At 47.1% G+C, this 27,940-nt stretch overlaps 1 pseudogene across 1 annotated transcript; it reads right to left on the reverse strand.

Annotated features, from left to right (window-relative positions):
- On the reverse strand, positions 82 to 27,282 carry LOC108169009 (annotated as a pseudogene). Its single transcript, XR_003955195.1, has 6 exons — positions 27,216 to 27,282; positions 12,421 to 12,809; positions 9,099 to 9,144; positions 8,606 to 8,666; positions 4,969 to 7,955; positions 82 to 622 (listed from the first exon to the last, which is right to left on the reverse strand). The product of XR_003955195.1 is annotated as a Fam205a-2 pseudogene (transcript).
- Between the last annotated feature and the right edge of the window lie 658 nt (positions 27,283 to 27,940).

The raw sequence follows: 27,940 nt of genomic DNA on the forward strand, positions 1-27,940 counted from the left end.
CAAAATATGAGCCAGGCAGAGTTTGGTGAAGGAACTCAAGCCTGATCTTTATCTTTATTGTATAATACACGAGAGACTTCCTTTCTGGTCAAGTGTTTAATTCACATTCTAGGTTGGGGTAAGGAAAACTGACTTGTCTGAAGTAAGTTCAAGTCTCCTTCCCAGGATGAGGGCATTTTTATTTCCTTCATACCTTCTCTTAATAATGTACAGCAGAGACAAAGACGACAGACAACTCATTCGGAGATAGAAAATACATTTTGGGTAGTGCAGTCCCTACCTGTTCATCAAAGAAAATGACAATGCTGTGCTCTTAAAGGGATACAGAGGTTGGGGAGCCTAGAAACTGTCACCATGCAGGGCGGTCTCCAATACCAGAAGAGCATTTCTGAAGTAAACCCTGGGAGCTAGGGTAGGTTTCTGTGGTGAGTGGCATAAGCCAACCTAGGACAGTGCCGAGGGCAATGGCGGGAGTTGCCTAATATTGAGACAGAGCCAAGCTGCCGGGAGCGAGGCCGGAGCTTACTGTCTACAATATGGGGAGCAGTTAATAAGGAGGCCATCACTGACTTCTCAGAGGACGATCTGGGACAATGGATTCCTCGCTTTGACTGTCTTCCATGTCTGTTGGGAGCCGCGCCCACATTCGCCGTTACAAGATGGCGCTGACAGCTGTGTTCTAAGTGGTAAACAAATAATCTGCGCATGTGCCAAGGGTATCTTATGACTACTTGTGCTCTGCCTTCCCCGTGACGTCAACTCGGCCGATGGGCTGCAGCCAATCAGGGAGTGACACGTCCGAGGCGAAGGAGAATGCTCCTTAAGAGGGACGGGGTTTCGTTTTCTCTCTCTCTTGCTTTTCTCTCTCTCTTGCTTCTCGCTCGCTCTTGCTTCTTACACTCTGGCTCCTGAAGATGTAAGCAATAAAGCTTTGCCGCAGAAGATTCTGGTCTGTGGTGTTCTTCCTGGCCGGGCGTGAGAACGCGTCTAATAACAATTGGTGCCGAAATCCGGGACGAGAAAAAACTCGGGACTGGCGCAAGGAAGATCCCTCATTCCAGAACCAGAACTGCGGGTCGCGGTAATAAAGGTTCCCGTAAAGCAGACTGTTAAGAAGGATTCAACTGTATGAATTCAGAACTTTTCAGCTGGGGAACGAGAGTACCAGTGAGTACAGCTTTACGAGGTAAGCCTGGCCTTGAACTTTCTAACGAAATTCAAGACAGTCTATCAGAAGTAAAGTGGAAAATGTTTGGCCTTGAATTTTTTCTAATGTTAGGAGCCCTTTTGTTCCTTTTCACATGTTATCAAGTGGTTAAGATAGGGCGGATTCTAGATGAAATTCAGGACAAGCTATCAGAAGTAAAGCGGGGAGAGAGAGTAGGAGCAAAGAGAAAATATGGTACACAAAATAAGTATACAGGCCTTTCCAAGGGTCTTGAACCCGAGGAAAAGTTAAGGTTAGGTAGGAATACCTGGAGAGAGATTAGAAGAAAAAGAGGAAAAAGGGAAAAGAAGAAAGATCAATTAGCGGAGGTCTCTAGGAGATACTCGTCACTAGATGAGCTCAGGAAGCCAGCTCTTAGTAGTTCTGAAGCAGATGAAGAATTCTCCTCTGAGGAAACAGACTGGGAGGAAGAAGCAGCCCATTACCAGCCAGCTAATTGGTCAAGAAAAAAGCCAAAAGCGGCTGGCGAAGGCCAGTTTGCTGATTGGCCTCAGGGCAGTCGGCTTCAAGGTCCGCCCTATGCGGAGTCCCCGCCCTGCGTAGTGCGTCAGCAATGCGCAGAGAGGCAGTGCGCAGAGAGGCAGTGCGCAGACTCATTCATTCCCAGAGAGGAACAAAGGAAAATACAACAGGCATTTCCGGTCTTTGAAGGAGCCGAGGGTGGGCGTGTCCACGCTCCGGTAGAATACTTACAAATTAAAGAAATTGCCGAGTCGGTCCGTAAATATGGAACCAATGCTAATTTTACCTTGGTGCAGTTAGACAGGCTCGCCGGCATGGCACTAACTCCTGCTGACTGGCAAACGGTTGTAAAAGCCGCTCTCCCTAGTATGGGCAAATATATGGAATGGAGAGCGCTTTGGCACGAAGCTGCACAAGCGCAGGCCCGAGCAAACGCAGCTGCTTTGACTCCAGAGCAGAGAGATTGGACTTTTGACTTGTTAACGGGTCAGGGAGCTTATTCTGCTGATCAGACAAACTACCATTGGGGAGCTTATGCCCAGATTTCTTCCACGGCTATTAGGGCCTGGAAGGCGCTCTCTCGAGCAGGTGAAACCACTGGTCAGTTAACAAAGATAATCCAGGGACCTCAGGAATCCTTCTCAGATTTTGTGGCCAGAATGACAGAGGCAGCAGAGCGTATTTTTGGAGAGTCAGAACAAGCTGCGCCTCTGATAGAACAGCTAATCTATGAGCAAGCCACAAAGGAGTGCCGAGCGGCCATAGCCCCAAGAAAGAACAAAGGCTTACAAGACTGGCTCAGGGTCTGTCGAGAGCTTGGGGGACCTCTCACCAATGCAGGCTTAGCGGCCGCCATCCTCCAATCTCAGAACCGCTCCATGAGCAGAAATGATCAGAGGACATGTTTTAACTGCGGAAAGCCTGGGCATTTTAAGAAAGATTGCAGAGCTCCAGATAAACAGGGAGGGACTCTCACTCTTTGCTCTAAGTGTGGCAAGGGTTATCATAGAACCGACCAGTGTCGCTCTGTGAGGGATATAAAGGGCAGAATTCTTCCCCCACCTGATAGTCAATCAGCTTATGTGCCAAAAAACGGGTCATCGGGCCCTCGGTCCCAGGGCCCTCAAAGATATGGGAACCGGTTTGTCAGGACCCAGGAAGACCCACAAGGGTGGACCTGCGTGCCGCCTCCGACTTCCTACTAATGCCTCAAATGAGTATTCAGCCGGTGCCAGTGGAGCCTATACCATCCTTGCCCCCGGGAACCATGGGCCTTATTCTCGGCCGGGGTTCACTCACCTTACAGGGCTTAGTAGTCCACCCTGGAGTTATGGATTGTCAACATTCCCCTGAAATACAGGTCCTGTGCTCAAGCCCTAAAGGCGTTTTTTCTATTAGTAAAGGAGATAGGATAGCTCAGCTGCTGCTCCTCCCTGATAATACCAGGGAAAAATCTGCAGGACCTGAGATAAAGAAGATGGGCTCCTCAGGAAATGATTCTGCCTATTTGGTTGTATCTTTGAATAATAGACCTAAGCTCTGCCTTAAGATCAACGGAAAAGAGTTTGAAGGCATCCTTGATACCGGAGCAGATAAAAGTATAATTTCTACACATTGGTGGCCCAAAGCATGGCCCACCACAGAGTCATCTCATTCATTACAGGGCCTAGGATATCAATCATGTCCCACTATAAGCTCCGTTGCCTTGACGTGGGAATCCTCTGAAGGACAGCAAGGGAAATTCATACCTTATGTGCTCCCACTCCCGGTTAACCTCTGGGGAAGGGATATTATGCAGCATTTGGGCCTTATTTTGTCCAATGAGAGAGCAGCGTTGGGGGATAATGTCGATATTTCCACTCCCAATGACGGTGATGTATAATGCTCAAGTATCCTCCTGCTTTTTTACCACTAACTGGGAACTGGGTTTAGCCTTAATTCAGACAGCCTTGGCTCTGTCTGGACAGGTCCAGACGACTGACACCATTAACACTTTGTCAGCCTCAGTGACTACAGTCATAGATGAACAGGCCTCAGCTAATGTCAAGATACAGAGAGGTCTCATGCTGGTTAATCAACTCATAGATCTTGTCCAGATACAACTAGATGTATTATGACAAATAACTCAGCAGGGATGTGAACAAAAGTTTCCGGGATTGTGTGTTATTTCCATTCAGTATGTTAAATTTACTAGGACAGCTAATTTGTCAAAAAGTCTTTTTCAGTATATGTTACAGAATTGGATGGCTGAATTTGAACAGATCCTTCGGGAATTGAGACTTCAGGTCAACTCCACGCGCTTGGACCTGTCGCTGACCAAAGGATTACCCAATTGGATCTCCTCAGCATTTTCTTTCTTTAAAAAATGGGTGGGATTAATATTATTTGGAGATACACTTTGCTGTGGATTAGTGTTCCTTCTTTGATTGGTCTGTAAGCTTAAGGCCCAAACTAGGAGAGACAAGGTGGTTATTGCCCAGGCGCTTGCAGGACTAGAACATGGAGCTCCCCCTGATATATGGTTATCTATGCTTAGGCAATAGGTCGCTGGCCACTCAGCTCTTATATCCCATGAGGCTAGACTCATTGCACGGGATACAGTGAGTGTGCTTCAGCAGCCCGAGAGAGTTGCAAGGCTAAACACTGCAATGGAAAGGCTCTGCGGCATATATGAGCCTATTCTAGGGAGACATGTCATCTTTCATGAAGGTTCAGTGTCCTAGTTCCCTTCCCCCAGGCAAAACGACACGGGAGCAGGTCAGGGTTGCTCTGGGTAAAAGCCTGTGAGCCTAAGAGCTAATCCTGTACATGGCTCCTTTACCTACACACTGGGGATTTGACCTCTATCTCCACTCTCATTAATATGGGTGGCCTATTTGCTCTTATTAAAAGGATAGGGGGAGATGTTGGGAGCCGCGCCCACATTCGCCGTTACAAGATGGCGCTGACAGCTGTGTTCTAAGTGGTAAAGAAATAATCTGCGCATGTGCCAAGGGTATCTTATGACTACTTGTGCTCTGCCTTCCCCGTGACGTCAACTCGGCCGATGGGCTGCAGCCAATCAGGGAGTGACACGTCCGAGGCGAAGGAGAATGCTCCTTAAGAGGGACGGGGTTTCGTTTTCTCTCTCTCTTGCTTTTCTCTCTCTCTTGCTTCTCGCTCGCTCTTGCTTCTTACACTCTGGCTCCTGAAGATGTAAGCAATAAAGCTTTGCCGCAGAAGATTCTGGTCTGTGGTGTTCTTCCTGGCCGGGCGTGAGAACGCGTCTAATAACACATGTCCTGCTCAGAGTCTGTCTCCATGAAGACTTCTGGAGGTGGGTCTGGGAACTGGAGCTCAGGGGACTCCCGGGGACTGTGTGGACAGGCATCCTCAAGATGAAAGGTGTGACCCTGTTGTGAGGAGCCCTGGAGTGGTCTGTGCAGGAGCCTCTTCTCCTGCTCTCCATCCTGGCGTGTCTTTTGACTGACCAGGGAAAACCCAAGACCTGCGTCCCCTTCTCCAAGGTCCCCCACGACTTTGGATTTCTCTAGGTTGAACCTTTTCCCTCCAGCTTCCATGTCAACACAGACTTGGGTCTTATCCCTTTGGGATTGCGAGGCCTTGGAGCTCTGCTGGGCAGAACTATGGGGCACTGCTTTGGAAGGAGGAGGCCTTTGCGCCTGACACACATCCTGTACTGCAGAAGCTGGCTGTTTTTTAGGGTGGACCCCTTTTGCATTTGGGGCTGGCAGAGATGGGCATGCGACAGGCTGTTCCTGAAGCAGTGTGCTCTCTGACATGTGTAGACTTCTGAGAAATTCCTGGATGGATTCGCTCTCTAGGTCGGCTGTACCCAGCTCCTTGTATTCTCTCTTTTCCTTTTCAGAAATCCCAAACTGCATTGCTAGGATCTTTTTTTTTCAGGTGGAAATTCAGTTTGGCCAAGATATGTGTGTTTATTGGGTAGGGTCTGCATGGGGGAGGCTGACTCTCTGCAGGCACCTTCTCTGTCCTTCTGTCTGCCTCTGCTCCAGGCTGGAACTCTTCTGCAGTGTCCGCAGACACCCCACTGTCATCCTGAGTGCAGGGCTCAAGTGGGGTTATTTGAGTCAGAGCATTTGATGGGCTTTTGACAGCTTTGGGCATCTTCTCTCTGAGTCTAGGTTGGCTAGTGACTGCTGGGGATGCAGGCCTAGAGAGAGCTACACAGTAAAGGGCAGGCAGGCCTGACAGGAAGGCCAGATACTTATGATGTAAAGTTGTCTCCAGTTTCTTAATGGTTTCCTTAGGCAGGGATTGGGGCTTCTTACAGTGTTCAAAGAGAGTACCAGATAAGGTTTGTGTCTCCTGGCTGAGGGTCTTTGGTTTCCAGGGAACAACTTTGTGAAGTAAGTCAGGGTCACTTTTACTTTCTGCCTGTAACTTCCTGCATTGGCCTTGTGGAATCCAAGGGAAGGGAGCCACTGTTGCTAAGCTTCCAGGAATTTTGCATTCCCAAGATTTCCAGACTTGGGCCGGGACCTTGCCCTCCTGGATCTGTTCACATTTGGAATCAACATGGCTTTTCAACATTTCCCTTGTCTTGGCAAACAAGTGTGGCATGGGGATTGTCCCTTTGCCCGCTGTGAGTGAGAACATGTCACCAGGCCCATTGGCCTCTGGTTTCCCGGGCTGTGAGATGCTCACATTGGGTAAGCTACTGCTGCCACAGGGCAGGGACTGCGGGTCTGTTGAGGAGAGCAGCATATTCATGGAGCGCTGGATCCTCTGGGGCAGCCCCCAGCGGAGGTGAATCAGCTGCTTCTGCAGGTGGAATTCCAGCAGCCTAACTGTGTGCTCTGGGAAGATGTCCCTGGTGGGATGTAAAAAGGGCTTCCTTGCCAAGGAAGTTTTTACTGTCTTAGCCTCACTGGGTGCTTCACACAGCATTCGGCGCTGGTTTTGGAGGAGGAGTGTTGGCAGGCCCCACTGAAGCTTGCTGAGTTGTTTCTTTAGGAGGTGGCGTTCCAGTGCTTCACACTCAGCCAGCGACAGGAACGGGACAGTAATCTGTGCTCCTTCACGCTCACAGGGAGTCTTGCCATTCAGAGAGGTCGGGGAAGAGGGATAGGCTGACTTACATGGTGTTTTGGGTAAGAAAAGGCCCGAGAGTACCCCTGAGGGCTGAGTATCTGTGGAGGGCTTGGACATATCCTTTTTCTTGCAGGTACCTTGAGAACTCAAGTAAGTAACATCCAAGGACTCACTGTGAAGAGATGGAAGGCCACAGAATAAGTGGCTATAATATTCACTCTGAAGATTGTCCCCTGAGTCATTAGCTTTTGCCCTGGGGAGTGGATAGAAATTCCTTAGATGTTCACCTTCATGAGAGGGCAAGCAAGTATGAATTTGGTGCCAGGGCCTTCCTTGTTGCAGGTTTATAACAGGCCGTTTGGAAACCCAGAAGGTCTGGACGGGCTGGCCTGCCGAATACAAGCTGCTGGTCTTGTGGGAAACGATCCCAGTTCTGTCCTCAATGACCTTAGAACTGCTGCTCAGAGTGCAGGAAGATGGATTTTCTCGAGATCGACGAAATAATGTTGGGTCTGGCATGAGCTACCTCAGGGACTCCTCCACACGTCTCGGAAGACCCCACTTCTGGAAATGTATGCATTTTTTTACCTGTAGTTCAAGAAGCCCACGGACTTTAGGACTAAGTAATGGCAGATGGGAAGACAGCATTGAGTCCATATGTAAGGACATAGTATGTGTCAAGCTTGGGTCCAGGGGTAGTAAAGACACAGAGGGCTTCACGTGATGAAGGTCTTGGCTTTCCTGGTCAAGCTTTGCTTTGCTTTGCACTATTGTTTCCTCAATCATTAAAACCATAGGTTCCTTGAGCCTTGAAGAAGTCACAGTCTCTGAGACCATGGGCATGTTGGCGAGATGAAAATTTTGGTCTAGCTGGAGACGATCAGTCCAGCATTCTTGAACCCCGAATGTGTTGGTCAACTGTGTTAAGTGTCCCGTTAGTTGTGTTAGTGTTTGGTTTCCAGGCACCCGTGGATGAGGTCTGGTGTGCCTGGAACAGAGCTCCATATTCTGTTCAAAAGACATGGGTAACGTCTCCAGGTGTGCAGAGTGAGCAGAACCCTGGTTCAGTCCCAAAAAAGCAGGGGAGAGCTGACTTTTCTCACTCTGCACTAACTGCTGAATCTCTTCAGTCGCAGCCTCACAGATTTGGCAGCTGGGATCTAAACACAGGAGCTGCCGCACATTTCCCTGCTTGGGGACCCAGCTTTGGCTTGGAAGAGAAAAATAAGACAACCATTAATGAACGAACTTTGTCTGTCTCTTTGGAAGACTGTGTCTGGAGGTTTCTGGGCCCTTTTCTCCAGTCCCAAAGTTCTAACCCTACACTGTAGGAAATGAGGTCCTCACTCAAAGCATGGGGTGCTGCTGTATCCAGAAACTCTTGGGAATCTTTTGTGCTCTCCAGAAATGAAGTAGAGGGTAAGATGATGGGAAGATGGCATCCCAACAACTGCTCCCCCACTCTGAGGACAGACAGGAGGTAATAGCAGCAGTGTCCAGCCAAACCCAGGGCTCTGCCTTTGGAAGGGAGCAGCAGGAAGACCATATGACATGGTGACCTCTTTATGCTGAATTCCCTCTCTTGACAGGTTGGTGTCTGGGTGCAACCCTAGCAATGTCCTTTACAGAGCATGCGTGAGTCCGTTCTGAAATTCAGACCTGCTGAGACCCTAACATACAGATTGGGTGTGGGGTGGCTCTTCCCTGTTGAGCTGTGACCCATCTCTGCCCTGGCAGCCCTCTCAGCTGGCAAACCTGCCTGCCTGTGTCTGTCCTTCCCTCAGTTACCCCTTTCCTCACCCCTGGCCTGGATCAGACCAAGAAATTGTCAGAGTTTAGATACAGAGATCAAGAAGTCACCTTTTCATGATAGAGAGCAGCTCCCATGGCTTCTCAGCTTCTTCTCGGGAAAGTCTCCTGGCTGAGGAATCAGGACACAGTGTTATGTGGGATTCTACAGTAACAGGAAGCTGAGCTCCTAGACTTGGTGCTCTGTGCCTTGTCTGGGTAGAGCACCACCATTTACAACGCACTGTCCCCTGTAGGGATAATTAATAGTGTGCTTATTTTATTGATAAACCCATAGGTGAAATGAATCCCATAGGGTCATAAACTCAGTAAATGACAGTTAAGGACGCCTCAATTCTTTCTTATCAGGGGAGTAAGGCAGAGAATTTTTTTTTTAACATTCTTAATTTCTCATTTCCCATCAAGATCAGTCCGTTGTAAATGTCACCAGTTAGTGGCTCTGGAACCTCAGAAGTTAGAGCACTTGGCACTGGGCAAGGTCATAGAGAAGAGGAACTGTGGGAGCTCTCCCGGGGCGGGGAGTCAGGGGACATTGGAACTTTACCTCTTGACGCTGCATCTTTAGCCCTTTGTCTGACTTTTTGATGACGCTTAAAGAGAAAAATATTAGAATGTGAGGCTGGAACTTTCTTTTGTGTTCATATTGTGACAAATATCTTGCACTTTTCCTTTCCTTTCCTTATCTATGTGTATTTTTTACGCTCTCCTCCCCTGCCTTCTGCTAGGCTCTACTTTTTTTTTTCCCTGACTTTCCCTTCTTCTCCATCTTTCTGGTTCTCTTTGAAACTAATCTGAACTCTACTTCCTATCCGTCTACTGGGTGATGTTTTACCAGAGTTTGCAGGCAAAAGAGTAGAAAGAATAGAACACATATAGGATGTGTTCTAATATAAAAAGCTTTCCAGGTATAAATGCCGTAACAAACTAAAATGGGAAATTCTCCTGTATTGGGAGATCTGAGATAATGCTAATCTTCTATTCAAAGCAATACAATGGTTTTTGGTTTACAACTCATAAACATTCTGGTAAGGAAAGGCCTCACAGGAGAAAGGTATTATATAAACACCCTTCAAAGTATCATATCCAAACTGTCAGATGGGGTAGTGAGGCCATAAGTGGAAGATGGATCTTGAAAGCGTCTCTACCAGCTCAGTATTGGTCACAGGGTTTCCCTACCCGACAGCAGCTTCTTCTATTTTCGCACTTCAATCCTTGGTAATTCTGACGCACTTGCCAGACAATTAGGACAATGATGAAGATGCAGAAATAGACATACAAGGGACATTCAGTGTCCCACAGAAAGCACATAGAACCTCATCAGCATGAGGAGACCAGCCATCCTACTCTTAGGACATTCAGAGTCCATGTGCCTAATAGCTCCCAGGGCCAAGCCTTGACATGTGCATGAATCAGGCCACCAGACCGCATCACAAAGACCTCTATTCCATCAAGAAAACTTGTGTGGTAATTCAGCCTACAGCAGAGGATAGAGACATGGTTATCTTTAAAGGTCATGAACCTTTGGTCATGAATGTCACATTCACAAGCAGGACCTGCTCTCCATTTTCCCTGTACCCACCCACCCCTCTCCACCAGCCCGTTGGCTTGGTTCTTTTCTTCACAGCTGTGTAGTTGTTCCTGGTGGTCAGAGTCTGGGCTTAGTGCTGCCAGGTTCATGACATCTTATTCACAGCATTGAAATGATCAGATACAGATTTGCAAAGTACAAAATTGTATCCAAAGCAAAGTGATAGTATAGAAGAGAAAGAAGGAATGTGGTTAAAATAGTGACTGTGGGCCACTGACTAAAGGTCCCCAAGGACTGTCTGGCATTTCCTTTTATGGAATTAAGAGAAGGAGGAATTTGGTTGCTAAAGGTTGCATAGGTGATTCTTTATCTAGACTGACAGAGTGTTATGTAACCTTGAAGGGCCCCAACTTGACAAGACAAACTCCATCTTGTAACCAGGCTTCCATTTTATTATACACTAGGCCCTATCCTCAGGTTCAACCCTAATTACTGAGAAAACCACAAACTGTTCCAGGAAGGAACCACCCTAAACATGGTTCACCAGCAGGAAAATACCTAATGTTCCAGACGTTATAGATAGATATAAATTCTTTAAGCCAACTGAAATAATTGTTAACCAATCATGTAACTGCCAAGCTGATAAGCCACTCACCCTGCTGTAACTGAAATAAAAGGGCTGAACCTTAGATGCTTGGGGCCTTCTGTGCTACCTTGCTCATCAGAGGGGCCTGAGGGTCCAAGCTCGAGCTTGAATAAAGACTCTTTGTCTTTGCATACTAGAGTTCAACTCCTAGTGGTCTTTGGGGACCCTCGGATCTGGGCATAATAACCTCTTTCCTACGGTGCACGTTCTTTCCATAATGCACCTGATTTTTGATATGTGTACCCAATTATACATAGGCATAAGATGGCAAATAGGGGTTTACTCCCTAAAAGTTCACCCAGAGTACATACTTTCATCTTGTTACCCATGCACCCAAAATTAATTCAGGTTATATCAATCTTACTATCCTCTTACAAGATGTAGTTGCAACATCTTTGAATAGAAACTGTCCAAGTTCAATGGTTGTTAAGAGTGGAACAACTTATTCAATTCTTTTAAAATATTTTTTTAAGATTTATTTATTATTGTATCTAAGTACACTGCAGCTGTCTTCAGATACACCAGAAGAGGGAGTCAGATCTCATTATGGGTGGTTGTGAGCCACCATGTGGTTGTTGGGATTTGAACTCAGAACCTTCGGAAGAGCAGTCGGTGCTCTTAACCACTGAGCCATCTCTCCAGCCCTCAATTCTTTAGAGATGGCTGTGTGCATAGCTCAATACAAATGGGGGTCCTAGGTTCCTTACAGATTGCATAGGCATATTGTTTGGAGTGTGGTATGTGTGCATAGCCCAAGCCAAGCAGAGTCCTAGATTGCTAAGCAATTCTTATGTTTGCCTATAAAAGGAATTACATATTCAAGCTAGCCTGTACAAAAGACATACAATCCTTGTATTTTATTAACAAGCTGTGAGCCTAGATTGGGCAGGTTTGGAGTTATTCTAACTTACATCCCAGCCATATGTCCCTTGTTATTTGCCATTTCTCCTGGCCATGTGCTCGTGGTCCATCCACTCTCATGGTGGCCTCCTCTTCTCTGTGTGTCCTTTCTTCTCCGTTTTCTCCCTACCTGTGACCCCAAGCCAGGTAGCTGAAAACGCACCTACCTCTATCTACTGCCCAATCACAGGTTTTAGCCTTTTATTAATCAATTAACTTGGGAAGCAAGGTTACATAGCATCATTTTGTGTTCATGAAGATCTCCTCACACCTGAGGTTCTCCTCACCAAAGGCAACCAGATCTTGGGGGTCAGTATTTAGCATTTGAATAGATAACAGTGCCAGATCAGTTCCCTACATTTCCCTCTTTTGTATGAATAAAAAGACTACTTTTCTTACAACAATAAAGTGTGTATAGTAAGAACAATTATGAAATCTATGGTGTAATAATTAACATTCATAATGTCCACTCCTTTTGTATTTGGAGAAAGTGTTCTATTATTTAGCCTATATTGGTGAGTTTAGAGTTCTGTATTTAAATCATTTTCTCATTACCATCTTAGGCATTAAATTCTCTAACTTTCATAACTTGCAATTATCAACCTTAAAACATCCATTTATAACTTAAACCTTCAAGTCCTCCAACTTACATAACTTTCATTTGCCATCCTTAAAAACCTCTTTAGACCCTAAAGTATATTTTTTAGATCCTTTATAACTTAAGTTTAATTGTAAGACTATAACTCTCTGGCCTTCATCCCCATTAGAGATGTGAGAAGGGGTAAATATTACCTGAATTTGTAGGAAATGCAGGCAAGCAGCTTTCAAGGTTAAGAAATGGCTGAGAAATGGCTGCCTGGACAGCTCCCCAGAATTGTCTCCATAATGTTGGAGCATCCATCTTCATCCTTCTGGCCCAGTATATCTGACAGACATTTTGTGAAGCAGGAATTATAAAGGACTTGCTTACCCTCTCTTGGCAGAGCTTGGCAGATGTCCCTGAGCCTGTTTGTCCTTTCTGAACAGCATTATGTCTGTAGTTGAATTATGGGCAACTCTCTGCCCTGTGGCAGCTTGCCACATTGAGGCAAACTCCGGTTGGAGATTCTTGATGCTCATCATCTTCTTTGAAATAGAATGGGGTACTGCCAGAAGCTGACATGCCTTTATGTCAAGAAGGTCTTAAATAAAAAAATAAAAAAACAAACAACAACAACAAACAAACTTTAAATGCCCTATTCTATGAGTATCTGAGAGTTTTGAAGACTATCCATCTATTTATAGCATACCTGAGCAAGCAAACATTGCTTGTTTATAGGTATAAATTATCTGTGCAACCTAGGGTGTATATTTCTGTGATAATCTAGACTAGCATCTGGCATGATACTAGTAACTATTAACTTGTATTTCTTAACCATCCCTAACAGCCCAGGGGGCAACCAGATCTTAGGGGCTGATATTTAGCATTTGAATACATAGCAATACCAGATCAGCCCCCTACACTTGCCTACTTATAAGTTACTCATCCTCAGAAAACTAAATACTTTGGCATACCAGGTACATTGTCAGGAAGAGTGACTGGGACAGAGAAACTTCTACCTTCCTTACCTGGAAATGTGTCTGACAAGTACACAGAGGTTCAGGGAGAGAACATATTTAAGGATCAGAAATGAAAAGCCTTGATATTCACTAAAGGGGTTAATCAGACATCAGAAATACAAAAAGGGCAGGTGTGGAAGGGAAAACCAAGGTGGCAGGTTTGTTTGTTTGTTTTGTTTTTTTAATTAAGTAAGCTTTTATTGGAACTTACATTGTGGTACAAAAATGCATTCCAGCTAAAAGAAAGTATGACACCACAACCTCATCCCACCCAGATTAATCACACTGACGACCACCCAGTTTCCATTTCTTCCCTAGGTTTTGTTCTACACAGATCTGTGCACATCATCAACATTAGAGTTCTTAACTTTAAGTGAAGAAAGGGACTAAGAATCAAACCCCAAGCCAATAACATGTTATCAGATCTACTAGGCTACATACTGTTCAATCCCGTGTAAGCACTGGCTCCTCGGGAAGTCAGTTATCAGCGCCTGTACTCATTACAGAATTGGACCAATGGAAAGATTCCTCAGTAAGACATTTGGTCAACAGCATGTTTAAACCAAAAGTCCAGCAGTGTTCCAACCACAAAGACAGCAGTGTCTTTAAATTGCACAATAAGAGCAAGGAGGGGAAGCCTCCAGTTTGAGTGGGAAGAGATTATAAGCACTGCTGTCCATGGAGGCTCACCAACTCGGCTTGTTGTGGAACTCTGTCCAAGGCTTTGTGTATCTGCAGCTCTTTCTATCCATATTTCACCACCCAGCCTGCTCAGGGCAATGATGCCTGCACAGAGGAGCACTTCCAGCCCGAATCATAAAAACAAACAAACAAACAAACAAACAAACAAACAAAAACAGTAGCTAGTTGTGGTTAGATATTCTTGTAGCTTTATTTGATGTGCATTTATTGATGTGCAGCTAAGGCATGGGGCAAGTGTTTTGCAGCTCATTTCTAGAAACAGTCATTCTTGTCCTCGTCCCATTAATCTGCATTTGTGCTAATTGCTTGATCCCTGTGGATACTGTGATGTTTCTGTAACACTCAGGAATTCTGGAAATCCTTTAGACTATCTTGCCCAGTGAGAATGGCCTCATAAAACCTTTGTATCCCAAAACTGTGAAGAGTCTATTTCATAGTTTCCTCAGCGTTCAGTCTTCACCCTACTAGTCTGATGAACACTCATGCCCACCCTGAGTAGTGTGTTAGGCATCTTCCCATCATTGAGAGAAAATACATTAGCACAAAGGGGAAAAAAGATTCATTTGGACCCATGATTTCAGGCATTTCAGTCCTCAGTCACTTGGCCATGTCGTTCTGGATCTATGATGAAGCAGGTAATAGTGGGTATGGGAGCCGGTGGCAAGAAAAGCTGCCCTCACCTCAAGAAATCCAGAAGGAAAACAGTGAGGGAGCAGAAAGAGCCAAGGACAGAGCTACACCTCCCAAACACATCCCAAGGAGCCAATCGCTTGAGTAGATTCTACCTTCTAAATAAACAATCTTTATACATTCATTTATTCATTGTGAAGTTGCACTTGTACCATGTGGTGGTCAGAGGACAACTTTCAAGAGTTGGTCCTCTCTTTCTGCCATGTGGGTTTCAGGGACGGAACATAGGGAGATCTGGCCCTGCCCTTGCCGATTGTAAAATTGGGTAAATGGGTCAGTGCTGGAGAGCTTGAGCTTGCCCTGGTGCTGTGCGTGTGGGCGAGCTGGGACTAATCACTGATGTGTGAATTAGTCTTGTCTTTAAAACTATATTGTCAATTGTCTTGAGAGCAGGAAGATAGTATTTCTCAAATGTATACACTTGTGCTATGGTTTGAATCTGAAAAGACTCCCAAAAGCTCATGTTGAAGTCTTGATCTTCAATGTGGCTATCTTCCAAGGTGGGCTTTGGTGAAGAGAGTGAATTCTGAGGACTCTCAATGGAATATTCCATTGATGGGTTCATAGTTTAATGGGATATTGAGAGGTAATAGAAACTTAAGAGGTAGGGGTGGGTGGGAGGGATCAGTGGATAAAGGTACTTGCCACTGAGTCTGGTGACCTATCAGATAGCCTGCAGTTGCCCTGTGTCCTGGAGATCTTGCAGCTTTGAATAGGCAGGACCAGCTCCTTCAGTGCCCCAGCAGTTCGTAGATAGGGTAGATGTTGGGGTGGGCCAACTCAAAGTCCTGATCTGGGTCTGGGTGGTAGCTGAGCTGGTCAGCCTGGGTCTCAGACAGGTGGGTGGGAGTGTGGCCAGTTCTCCTGCCCATGCTGCTGTTAATGTGAACTCTATGTTTAGTTTGTAGAACTATTTGTGAACTATTTGTGAGCTTAGAGACTGAAATGCCAGGCTGATAGACTAGCGAGCCTCAGAAATGGACCTGTCTCTGCCTTTCCAGTGCAGAGATTACACGAGTGCCACCATGCCCAGCTTTAAAAATACTTTTATCTTTGAGAATTTCATACTTATACACAAATATGGCACCCACCTTTCTTTACCCCCTCCAGCAAGCTCCCCTCCTAAACGTCATGTCTCTTTTTTTAACTTTATTGATCCCTTGTGAATGCACCCCAATCCTCTCCTCTCCTCATCTCTTTGTATCTTCCCTCCACTCTTGTAACCTCCCCCTAAAATAAAATAAAAATAAAGAATAAAAGAACAAAAAAAAACCCCAAAAATAAAAAACAAATACAAACCTAAAAACTCTCATTGTGGAAGCTGTAGTGTGTCACAGTGTGTCCCACAGTATACTCTTTTAGACCACATGTCTGTACTTGGAAATGTTCATTGCTGTGTTACTAGTCTGGTTTGAGGCCTCTGGTTTCTGCTACACCATCCATACTGGATCCTTACCAGGACTCCTCTCAGAAACCCTGTTGTTGCCCTGAGTCATGGAAGTCCTGCAGTTTTGGATCTGCAGGACCGTCTCCTTTAATGCTCCAGCAGTTCATAGATGGAGCAGATGTTGGGGTGGGCCAACTCAACACCCTGGATCTGGGCCTGGGTGGTAGCTGAGGTGATCAGCCCTCAAACTCTCCCACACTCACAGCACCAGGACAGGTCTCCAGCGCTGGGCCACCAGTTCACCCAGTGCTGCAGCCAGCAAGGGACATGAGGGCCATCTCTCCCTCACCTGCACCACCCCACAGCAAGTGAGTAGGAGGCCAGCTCACCCACACTCCTAACATCGTGGCCAACTCTAGTGATGTCACCCAGGTGACGAACATGGCCTGCTCTCAGGAGTACTATAGCTGGCAAGAGGCAGGGACAGCAATCCTGCTCTCCTAACCTGCCACAGGGCTCACCTGAGTCCCCTCAACCCCCAACTGGGCCATCTCTGCACAGTCGTTGCACATCAACGTGGTTCCAGGCAGCAGACCAGACCAGGGACATCCACGTGGCCTTTGGTCATAATGTGAGCCACAGACATAGACACAGGCCCCTGCTGCTGCCTGATCACAGACCCAGACATGGCCCTCAGTGACGGCTCGGGCTGGGGCTTCACCGAGCCTCACTCCATTCTCCTATCTCTCCACCACAGACTTTCACGTTGTAGTAGCTCCAGCGGCAAGCGAGCCATGTGATGGGTGGGCCTCTGGGTGTCTTCGGTCCACCCACATGCTCAGAATGATTCTCTCTCCCCAGCAGCTGCCAACAACTAACAGCTCCTCAGCGAGGGGAGGGGCCTGGAGATCATCTACCCGCATCCACACCAGAGTGTTGGCTGACTTGATCTTGTATAGGTCTTGTGGGGGCAGCCATAGCTGCCATGAGTGAGACGGACACAGCCCAGAAGCCAACATTTCACGATGTTCCTCCCATCCTGCATTCCTTCCCTCTCCTGAGCCTTGGTGGTAGTGGTTGTGGGGGGAATTAATATGATATTCCGCTTAGGTTGGAGCAAGTAGTCTCCCTCCTTACTCTTTTACCAGCGATACATCTCAGCTTTGACTTATTTCCACTCCAAAAAGAAGCTTCTATGGCCAAGGCAAAGAATAGCCCACATCTATAGGTGTAAGCATAAATATTTAGGAAACAAATTTGACAGCATGAATATTTAGCAAAATAACAATAGCTGGTTCTACTCTAGGGACTATGACTCCCATAGACATGAGCTAGGATTACAGCCTCAGACACAAAAGTCCCTCCACAGGGATAATCAAAAAAACATTGTAAAAATGCATGAAATTCTCAAAGATGTAGTTATTTAAAATGTTACAACTTTTTTTTTTTTTAAATCTGTTTTCCTAAGGATTCTGGTAAGCTGGGCATGGTGACACATGCCTGTAATCCCAGTCTGAGGCAGAAGAATATTGAGTTCAAAGCCAGCCTAAGCTACATAGTGAGACTCTGACTCAAGAAACAAAGATGCTCACAACTCCCTAAAACTCCAGTCACAGGGAATCCAACATCCTCTTCTGGCCTCTGTGTACCAGACACATACATGGTGCAGACAGACATGCAGCCAAAACATGCATACACACAAAAATAAAGGGAGTTTCAAAGTTAAAAAAACAAAAACAGCCAGAAACAACCATAGGCACTAGAAATGCTCATTATTGTAGCTTGAAATGACCCCCCCTCCCCCCATAGACTCATGTCTATTGCTCTCCAACTGGTGGACTGCTTGAGAACACTATGGAACCTTTAGGAAGTTCCTAAAGACATCCAGAACCTTGCTGGAGGATGTAGGTGACTGGGGGTGGTCTTTGCTGTTTTATAACCTGGCCCTGCTTCCTTTGCTCCCTCTGGGTTTCATGTGTGGGAATGAAATGTGATCAGCCAGCCTCCCGATGCCAGGCCTATCTTACACTCCTGCCACCACCATGCCTCTCCTGTTGTGCTGGGCTGTATCCCCTCTGGGAATGTAAGCCCAAATAAACCCATTTCCTCCTCCTCCTCCTCCTCCTCCTCCTCCTCCTCCTCCTCCTCCTCCTCCTCCTCCTCCTCCTCCTCCTTCTCCTCCTCCTCCTTCTCCTCCCCCTTCTCCTTCTTCTTCTGGTGTTTTATCTCAGCAACAGAAAAGTAACTAATGTGATCATGTTGCCAAATTGCATTGTAAATATAAATGTTAAAACCCATAGACCTGAGCTCTCTCGACCTTGATCAAAGCAGCTGCTTTTTGCAGAAGACACAAGTCAAAGTGGAGGTGCACAACTGGTCACAGTGCTGAAGAGACCGGACGCTCAGCACTAAACGGGACATCTGTATTCACACCCCAGCACCAGGGCTCAGGAGCTTTGCAGAAGAAGAGATGGAAGGAATATAACCTGGAGAATGGGCGAGGTGAGGTGAAGTCCTGTCTTCTGGACATGGCATGGCTCACAGTGATGAGCGCCACCTGCACAAGATCAAGCCGGCCTGGCATAGATAGGGTTGATGATCTCCAGGCCCCACCCCTCACTGAGGAGCTATTGGCTGTTAATAGCTGCAGGGGAAGGGAAGTTCATTAGTTTTTGAGGCTGTGGCCATTGTTAGGTTTCTCACACTCTATAGGATGCCCACACTCATGTGCATATAGGCGGCACTAACTGGACTTAGTGGGCTACCAAAAAAAAAAAAAAAAAAAAAAGACATGAAGTTAGAAGAGGACATACTAGCATGTGCCCTCCCCCCAGTCTTGAGCAGGCTGGCTCAGACTTGGTTTGCCACAGTTGCTAGCCCATCTAGGGTGGAGTCTTCCGACCTAGGTAAAGTCTATTGTCCTGCCACATTTGCGGTTTCCTCCAAGATGCCACTACCTGCTGAAAGCAGGGATCCTGACAAAGCAGCGAGATCCTGGTGTGGTGGGGGATGGGTCCCCCCACCCCCTTTATAAGCTCTGACTCACAAGTAAACATTGGCCTTGATCAGAGAACTTTGTCTTGGCTTGTTATTTCTCTCACTGACTTTCCCATCCAACCCCAGCTTTCCTTTCAGGAACCCAGTAACCCGTAGCTGCTGGCGACTACACTGGGGGGTGGGGATAAAGGAGGAGTTAGAGGGAAAATTGAAAATGAGTATTGTCATATTTCATGTGTGAAATTCTCAAGAATGAAGAAAAACTATACCCAAAAACTTAGAGATTATAAAAGAAAGAAAATCGTAGCGTGTATAACACGACTAGGAATGTCTGATTAGTGGGAGTGGCCCAGAGTAGGTGGTATTAATAATGCATGAGCCTCAGCTGCCATTCAGACCAATCAGGACGATAGCATCAGAGTCCATTGGACATGGTGCTTGCACACCTGGGATCCCAGCACGGCCATCATGAACTAGAGACCAGCATACATAGCAAGACCTTTTCTTAAAACAGAACAAAAACAAACAAACAAACAAACAAACAAAAACATCAATGTGACTCAGCCTGCATGCCATCTTGGTAGAGTCCTGGGCAAAGGTTACATGAAAGGAGCCTGAACAGGACCTGTGCAGCCCTTGTGCTAAAACACGTGACGCCTTCTCCAGAGAAGTGTGTGTGGATGACGTCCTCCAGCCTATCTGTGTGAAGACATTGCTGTATGTGCCTTCAGCAGTGTATGATGATTTACACTGGGGGTCCCTCTGACCCAGCATTCAGCAGTGAGCTTCTCTAGAGGCTCAGCCAAGTAGGGCTCCTCCTCTACAAAAGAAAGCCTTGCTGGCGGCCTACTCACCAGCTACTCCAAGGTCTTCTGGAATTCTCCCTTCACCATTTCAGCCACTTGGAAATTCTCACTCTTGGGAGCAGCTCCCTTCCTCCCCTCTGCCAGCGCAATGTGACTGTCACCAGATTTCCCAGGTGGGTTTCCACCTCCTTCCCCTCCCCCTTCGCCTCTGCCATAATCCATGCCATTTACTCCCTATCTTGCTAGAACAATCCTTGTAAAAATGTTTAAATCAATAGTCGGTGACCTTAACAAAGAAAAGTGAAAAGGAATGTACAAGGTGGACTTTAGGAATTCGTCAATATTGGTCCCTCAACTGTAGGAAAAAAAAGTGTGACATAAGATGTAATAATAAAGAAAACTGCCAGGGTCTAGAAAGGGTTACGGGAACTTCGTATTTTCCAATAAGTTTTTCTGAAAATCTTAAGCGCTTTTTTAAAAACTTAAAACATAATACAATTTTCTTTTTTTTTTTTTTACAAACTATAATCATCCATTATAGTTCAGCTTGTTCAGGCAAAGGCAAAGTAAGATGGTGTAGTAGTTTGAATATGTTTGGCCCAGGGATGGCCTTTTTGGAGTAGGTGTGGCCTTGTTGGAGGAAATGTGTCACTGTAGTTGTGGGCTTTAAGACCCTCATCCTAGCTGCCAGGAAGCCAGTCTAACAGCCTTCAGATGAAGATGTAGAACTATCAGCTCCTCCTGCACCATGCCTGCCTGGATGCTGACATGTTCCCGCCTTGATGATAATGGACTGAACCTCTGAACCTGTAAGCCAGTCCCAATTAAATGTTGTCCTTATAAGAGTTGCTTTGGTCATGGTGTCTGTTCACAGCAGTAAAACCCTAATTAAGACAGATGGCAATGGAGAGGTATGTTAAAGGGTGGCCTTTGATAGGTAAGATCCTAAGGCTATGAGAACTTAGCGGCCAACTCTTTTACACAAAGCACATGGAGAATTTGAGAGGGTGAATAGAACAGAGGCCCTAGAGTCAGGGATTTCTTATAAGCTGCAATTTTTGAATAGGAACAGGGAATTTCTGCCCCTGCTCAGGTGTCTCAGTTGCTTTCTGTCAAAAGACTGTCATGCCAAGACTTCATAAAGCTAGGAAATGAACAGGCACACATTCACTCCTGTGCCCTGCATATCTTATGACCTCCCTTCTAGGATGCAGTGGGGGCAGGGAGTGAAGGTTAAGAATTTGGGGGGTGGACAGGAGAGATGGCTCAGTGATTAAAAGCAGGAACTGCTCTTCCAGAGGTCCTGAGTACCCAGCAACCACATGGCGGTTCACAACAATCTGTAATGGGGTCTGATGCCCTCTTCTGGTGTGTGTCTGAAGACAGTGACAGTGCACTCATGAATAAGGAAAGAAAAGAAAAGGAAAGGAAAGGAAAGGAAAGGAAAGGAAAGGAAAGAAAAGAAAAGAAAAGAAAAGAAAAGAAAAGAAAAGGAAATAAAAGAACAGAGGAGAGGAGAGGAGAACGAGAAGAGAAGAGAAGAGAAGAGAAGAGAAGAGAAGAGAAGAGAAAAGAAAAGAAAGAGAAGACTTATTTAAAAAAAGAATTTGTGGAGAAGACTCTGCCTCCTTAAGATCATCCACTGGCTCTTCAATCTTTCTGCTTCATCTTCCACACAGATCCCTAAGCGTTGGCAGGAGGTATCTTAATAAAGACATCCACTTAAGGCTGAGTGCTCCAGAGTCTCCCTCTTCCCTCCACCTTGTCCAGTTGTGGATGATGAGGACTGAGTAGCACCATGAATTTATGTGTAACAATATGTGGGCAGAGAAGATCTGGAAGAAGCTGGGGAAGAGGGAAGTATGACCAAAATATATTCTATGGAAAAAAGTATAAAATAAACATGAATTCATGAGGACCAATTGCCCTGTTTTGCCATGAAATAGAAGCCGGATAACAGCCTGGAGTGGGGCATAGGAAGAACCAACTCCATCTTAACCCAGAAAGTGTGCACATTCATTCGGTTTCCCGCCAGAGCCCATCAGTTCCCCTCATTCAGGTCCCCCCTGTAATCTCCTAGCTCTGTGGCTCTCTGCCTAGCTCCCACTGGGCAGAGAGGATGCCTGTCAGAAGACCTCCTTGATCTTTGGGGTGCTTCAGGGAAACACCTGGGAGTGTGTTAGTTCAGTGAGCCTGGGCCTTGTGTTTCTCTGCTTTGAGGATCAACTAAGGGTTGGTCTTCCTTCCTTTAGGCACAGAATTACCCTGGAGGGGAAGATGATACACACATCCATACTCTCTCCCACCTGGGGTTTCTGTATCCTGCTAGCAGCGGACACATTGTGCTAACCTGCAGGGTCCTATGAGAGGAAGCAACTCCCATGACCACTTCCTCTTGACTTGATGGGATGGTGATAGATCCAGAGTTTCTTTATGAACCAGAGGTATCCACCCACACACCCCCAAACCGCTCCACCCCACCCCCTACCCCTCATACCACATCACAAAGAAGCCCCAGCTTCCTGCCCTTGCTTCAGCTCTCCTCTGAGGTAGGCTAGCAAAATACAGCAGACATGCTGCCTTCTGAGGAATACTGGATGGCCAACAGGAATCCATCCCATGTAATCAAGACTGTCCCTTTCCTTTTCCTTCCCCTTCCCAATTTTGAAGCCCTGGCTCACATCCACGTCCTTGCCAATCCAGTGCTGCTAGGAGAAGACTTACTCCCATGGGGTTAGAATGAGGGTCTCATTTCCCACCCCCACAGTGTACACTTCTTCCAACAAGGTCAATCCTACTCCAACAAGGCCACACCTCCTAATAGTGCCACTCCCTGGGCCAAGCATTCAAATCATCACAAGTAGTTAGATAACAAATTATATCACCATTTACTTTGGGATTCTTGGGTGAGCTAGTGTCCACCATTTTGTGCTGACTCAGACCCCTGGATATATCCACTGTCACTCATCTTGGATCTGTCAGGTATCAGTGCTATTTGTTTAAGTATAAGCTGGCCCATCTGGCCCTCTGTTCTCAGTAGCACACTCCTTTGTTTTCTAACTCTATGGACAATGTAACTGAAGTACCCAGGTGCCTTTTACTACATTTTCCTACCGAGTCTGTGGTCAAATCATTATCTACACTATTGCTGTCTGTTTCTCTGCCCGGTGTCTTTCAGTTTGGGGTGCTCCCCCTACTTTCTATTTGATAATTTTTTTGTGGGACTTCCCACATAAAATGAGCTGGGTGTATTCCTTAAATCCTAGTACTCAGGAGACAGGGGCAGGTGGATCTTTGTGAGTGTGAAGCTAGCCTGGGCTACATAGAGAGTTCCAGGAAAACCAGGGTTATATAGAGAGACTATGTCTCAAAAAGAAAAAAAAGAAAGAAAAGAAAAGAAAAAAATTTTAAAAAATATATGAAAAGTCATGCTCTCCCAGGAGGAAGCATCCCTGCTACCGTCCTTCCTTTCATGGGGTATTTTCATCAGGAAAAGCATCTTTGCCTCCAAGCCTGATGGCCTAGTTTGATCTCTGGAACCCACATGGCAGGGGAGAGAAGCCACGTCTGCAGACTGTTGTCAGGCAGTGGGAGTGGGGAAATAATGGGGCTGGGAGAAAACCTGCCCGCCCGAGCTCTGGGGCTCTGGGTGGATGGACTCAGAAACTACTGTGCACTCTCCACGCCCCTAGGGTGAGCATCAGGTTGTAAGAAGCCACGGAATCCCAGTCCTCGGGGGATGGAGAGGGAGCAGTCCGGGTCCCTGGGCTTCACGGAGTCCAGGGATGACAGGTTCTAGGTCTTGGCCATCGCAGGACATTGCTGGACATGGAGGAAGAGCTGAGAATGGGTGGAGACCCCAGGGGCGGCTCAGTCAGCCCCAGGGCTGAAGGGAGAAGGGGGAAGGGGAAAAAGGGGCTCTGGGTGGTTTCCACTCGGGCGAGAGTCCTTGGTCTGGTGGTGTCTGCTGGAAATGCTGGGAGGCCTTCTATCAGAAGATTAGACGCAGCTCTTTAAGGGAAGGCCTAGTCCATCATTCAAGCACAGTGGGTCTTGATGAGCAGAGACGGTTCATGGTTTTAGAGCTTTATTGTAGAAAGGCAGAGAGAAAGAGAAGGTAGAAAAAGAGAGGCCGGCCATGGCCACGTGGAGAGAAGGGGGAAGGGAGGAAGAGAAGGAGAACTAGAGATGAGAATAAGTGAGGTGTGAGCTTAAGAGAGAGAGGAGGGGCCAAGCAGCCCCTTTTATAGTGGGATGGGCTATCTCGCATTTGCAGGGTAGTTTCGGGAAGGAGCATGCCTGGCTATAGTCAGGTAACTGTGGGGTGGAGTCTAGCCAGAATGCCAGGAGCTTGTGACATTGTCTGCGTGACTGATAGTCACAGGATTATGGAGTTGGGGGCTCCATGGTGTCAGCACCTACGTCTGAGAACATGACTCACTGTTCCATCCCTTGTAGAGTTTTCTACTGAGCCTCCGTGGTAAGCTTGGCTCAACCAGAACACAGGCTGCCTTTCACGTTCCCACAGATTGTCGTCTGGCTTTTACTGGTACACTGCTGGTGTGTGTGCTCCTGTACTCCCAGTAGGTAAATAAAATGTAATTTAAAAAAAAATCTCAAATTCCCACATAAAATGGGATTCTTCCTGCTTCCTTAAAATTTTAGTGTTACCAGGGACACAGAGGAGGGGCTTAAAGCTGGTCAGGATTCGGGTTCCACCCTCAGTGACCTTCAGACCTGCTCCTTTCCAGTTAGTTACACAACAGCACTGCTCACAACAACCAATGGGCTCATCCTATACAGCCATTAAAGAGGACAAGATAAGATGTGCTGTATGTATATGTACAATGAGGCTTTATTCAGCCATGAGGGAGACTGAAACACTACCATCTGCAGGGAAATGAATGGAACTGGAGTTCATACCAAGTGGCATGAGCCAGACCCAGAAAGACAATCATTAAAGGTTTCCTTTCATAAGTGGAGCTCGCACATGCCTATATGGCATGAAAATATAGGCAAAACTACTTTGCAAGAGGAAAGAAACTATCAGGAAGGGGTAAGAGTGACACACAGGGGGGTAATAGGGAATGGATATGGACAACAAACTTGAACAAAAAATGTCATTGAGACGCATGGCTTTGTACAATGAACATGTGCTGATAAACAAAGGAGCCAATGCCATCTTTAGTCCCCGCAATAGCTACTTATATCAACTTCTGTATTTAACCCAATAGCTTCCCCACCTCTTGAAAAAATTCTTGTAGTGTATTGGCACACTCTACTAACCTATAAACTAAGACTATGGGGAGAAGGCTCAGTTGGTAAAGAGCTTGGTGTGACTGAGGGCCTGAGTTCCATTCTCAGCAGCTGTGTAAGGTGTGGTGTTGGGAAGTGGGGACAGATAGTCTAGCTGAATCAGCAAGCTCCAAGTTCAGTGAGAGACCTTGTCACAAAAAATAAGGAAGACAGCTGATACTGACCTCTGCATTTATATACATGAGCATGTTCTCTCTCTCTCTCTCTCTCTCTCTCTCTCTCTCTCTCTCTCTCTCTCACACACACACACACACACACACACACACACACACACACAGTGAGGTAGGGAAGCATAGGAAATAGTTTAGCAAACGGAGACTCTACTTGGCTTGGGGGATACACAGACCCGTCTTCTATTAACATGCTCAGCAGCTGTCTTAGTTAGGGTTTTACTGCTGTGAACAGACACCATGACCAATGCAAGTCTTATAAAAGACAACATTTAACTGGGGCTGGCTTACAGGTTCAGAGGTTCATCCATTATCACCAAGGCAAGAACATGGCAGCATCCAGACAGGCATGGTTCAGAAGGAGCTCTGAGGGTTCTACATCTTCATTTGAAGGCTGCTAGCAGAATACTGACTTCCAGGCAGCTAGGATGAGGGTCTTATAGCCCACACCCACAGTGACACACCTACTCCAACAGGACCACACCTTCTAATAGTGCCACTCCCTGGGCCAAGCATATACAAACCATCACAGCAGCCTAGGACTCACACCTGCATGTATCATGCACACATCTGAGCACCTAGCAACATGCTAGCAACCGAGACCCTCCCCACCTGCATCAAGTTGCCTGCACAAACTTCTCTCCAAACTGCTAGTTCTTGCTGATACCAAGGACTTTTAAAACGGTGATGGGGCTGTCAGGATGGCCATGGTGCCAAGCCTGAAACCCTGAATTCCATCCCGGGAAGCCATATGGATGAAAAACCCTCACAAAGGGTCATACCCTCTGATCTCTGCATGCACATGCATTGTGGTGGGCACACACACATTACAAACACACACACACACACACTTAAAAAATTAAATACAAAAACAAACAAAAAATTGGGATCAGACTGGGGGAGCCAGTTTGGGGTTTTAACTATAGGAAGGACCTTGGACCCTCGACCCTTGTCACTCTCCTGGGGTACACTGCTGGAGACAGCTTCTAGAAACTGGTCCTTCCTCTCACTGACAGCAGACTCCTCAACTTTGGCTAAAATGTTTTATATCCACTCCCAGGAAAAGAGGATTCTCCAGACATCTGGCAAAGTTATGGCTAGAGTTAGGTGGTAACAGCTGAAGTTGTGGGAACACTGATAGGTGGGGGAAAGATGTGGCCTACTCTCAGTGTGGGTGCTTTTGGGGAGGGCGTGGCAGAGAGCCAGTCACTGATAGTAATTACAAGCCTGACCCTTAGGAGCAATGGAGTCCTACACATGCAAAGGCTTCCTACCAGGGAGGGATGCCCTGTGGGTTGAGAAACAGCAGGTGTGGAGTGGGATTCCCAGCACCAATGGCGTCTGCGGTGGTAAAGTCAGGGAGGCAGTGGGCGTGACTTTAACTCTTTAATGCACCGGCTGTCTGTGCAGCAGCGGTGGGGGTGCGACAGAGGAGACCACGACCCGAGCGCTGGGGAGCAGGCCTCAGGCCGCTCGACAAACAGCTAATTAGGCCCCGCAGAGGCTCCAGCTTCTGCTCCCGGGGGTGCGCCGAGCTGTAGGGCGACCCGACAATGACATGAGGCGGGGCAGGGGCGCCTGGACTCCCCCACATCCGTCCACCGACACTGAACCTCGTTCATGCCCCCACGAGATCGCAGCCCCCTCACCTCCGCTCCCTGCGCCACATTCGCAGCCAAGGAAAAAATTAGAAGCAGCCCCAGTAGATACTGCAAAGACAAGGCAGAGCCGGACCGGGAGGGGCGGGGCTGACCCACAGACCTCACCTCTGGAACCGAGCCCTCCAGAAAGCCCCGCCCCCAAGGGCTGGACAGCAGCAGCCCACGCCCCTCGAGGGCCCGCTCCGCCCGCCCCGGGACGTTCCCCTTCCCCCCACCCCCGGCCTCACATCCCTCCTCCGCATCTCCCGCCTCAACTCACTCCTCCTCCGCTTCCAGCGCCACCTCGTATCTCCTCAATCGCGACCTGTCCGGGCTCTGAACGGTTCCTGTGGAACAGCATGATAGGAACACTTATTCCCAGTCGCAAGTCCCCTTCGCCATCATTTCCAGGACGAGTCTGAATAGTCCTCAGGTACACTGAGGCAGGTGGCCCCCACCCCCGGAAGCCAATTGTCACATCGGGACAGGATGGGATGGATGCTATGGAAATCACTAGAAGTTAAAGCGTTAGGAGGAGGGTTATCTAGGGACCCGAACTTGGAGTCACCAAAGAGGGAGGTCTAGCGGCAGGGGAGCTGGGACATTTAGGCCCTGGATGGAGATTTTGAGGGGCTGGAGTCACCTGAAGGGGGGCTCAGGGGTCGGCACAGCCTAAACTCCCCGCCCTCCCTGGCTCAGCCCGGGAAACGGACCGTTAACAATTACATCACAGGGATACCTTCGCATTCTATGTGTGGGGCTTGCATATCACCCGGAAGGGGAGGAACCAGGTTTTCGTCAGAGGAGGTGGGATCAAAATGTAACGTTAAAAAGTGGCACTGTATTTTTTGTTGCTTAAGGGGCATAGTCTGTGTTTATTAAGATGCCAGACACGCAGGACCCTCTTTTCTGGGATGGAGCCAGATTTTAGAGTTAGGCAGGTTGGTAGACTGTGACCTTGACTGGAGACAGCAGTAAAAGTGCTTTGGGAATCATCTTCACTGT

The sequence above is a fragment of the Mus musculus genome, chromosome 4 (assembly GCF_000001635.26).
Source record: "Mus musculus strain C57BL/6J chromosome 4, GRCm38.p6 C57BL/6J".
In the NCBI taxonomy this organism is placed as follows: Eukaryota; Metazoa; Chordata; class Mammalia; order Rodentia; family Muridae; genus Mus; species Mus musculus.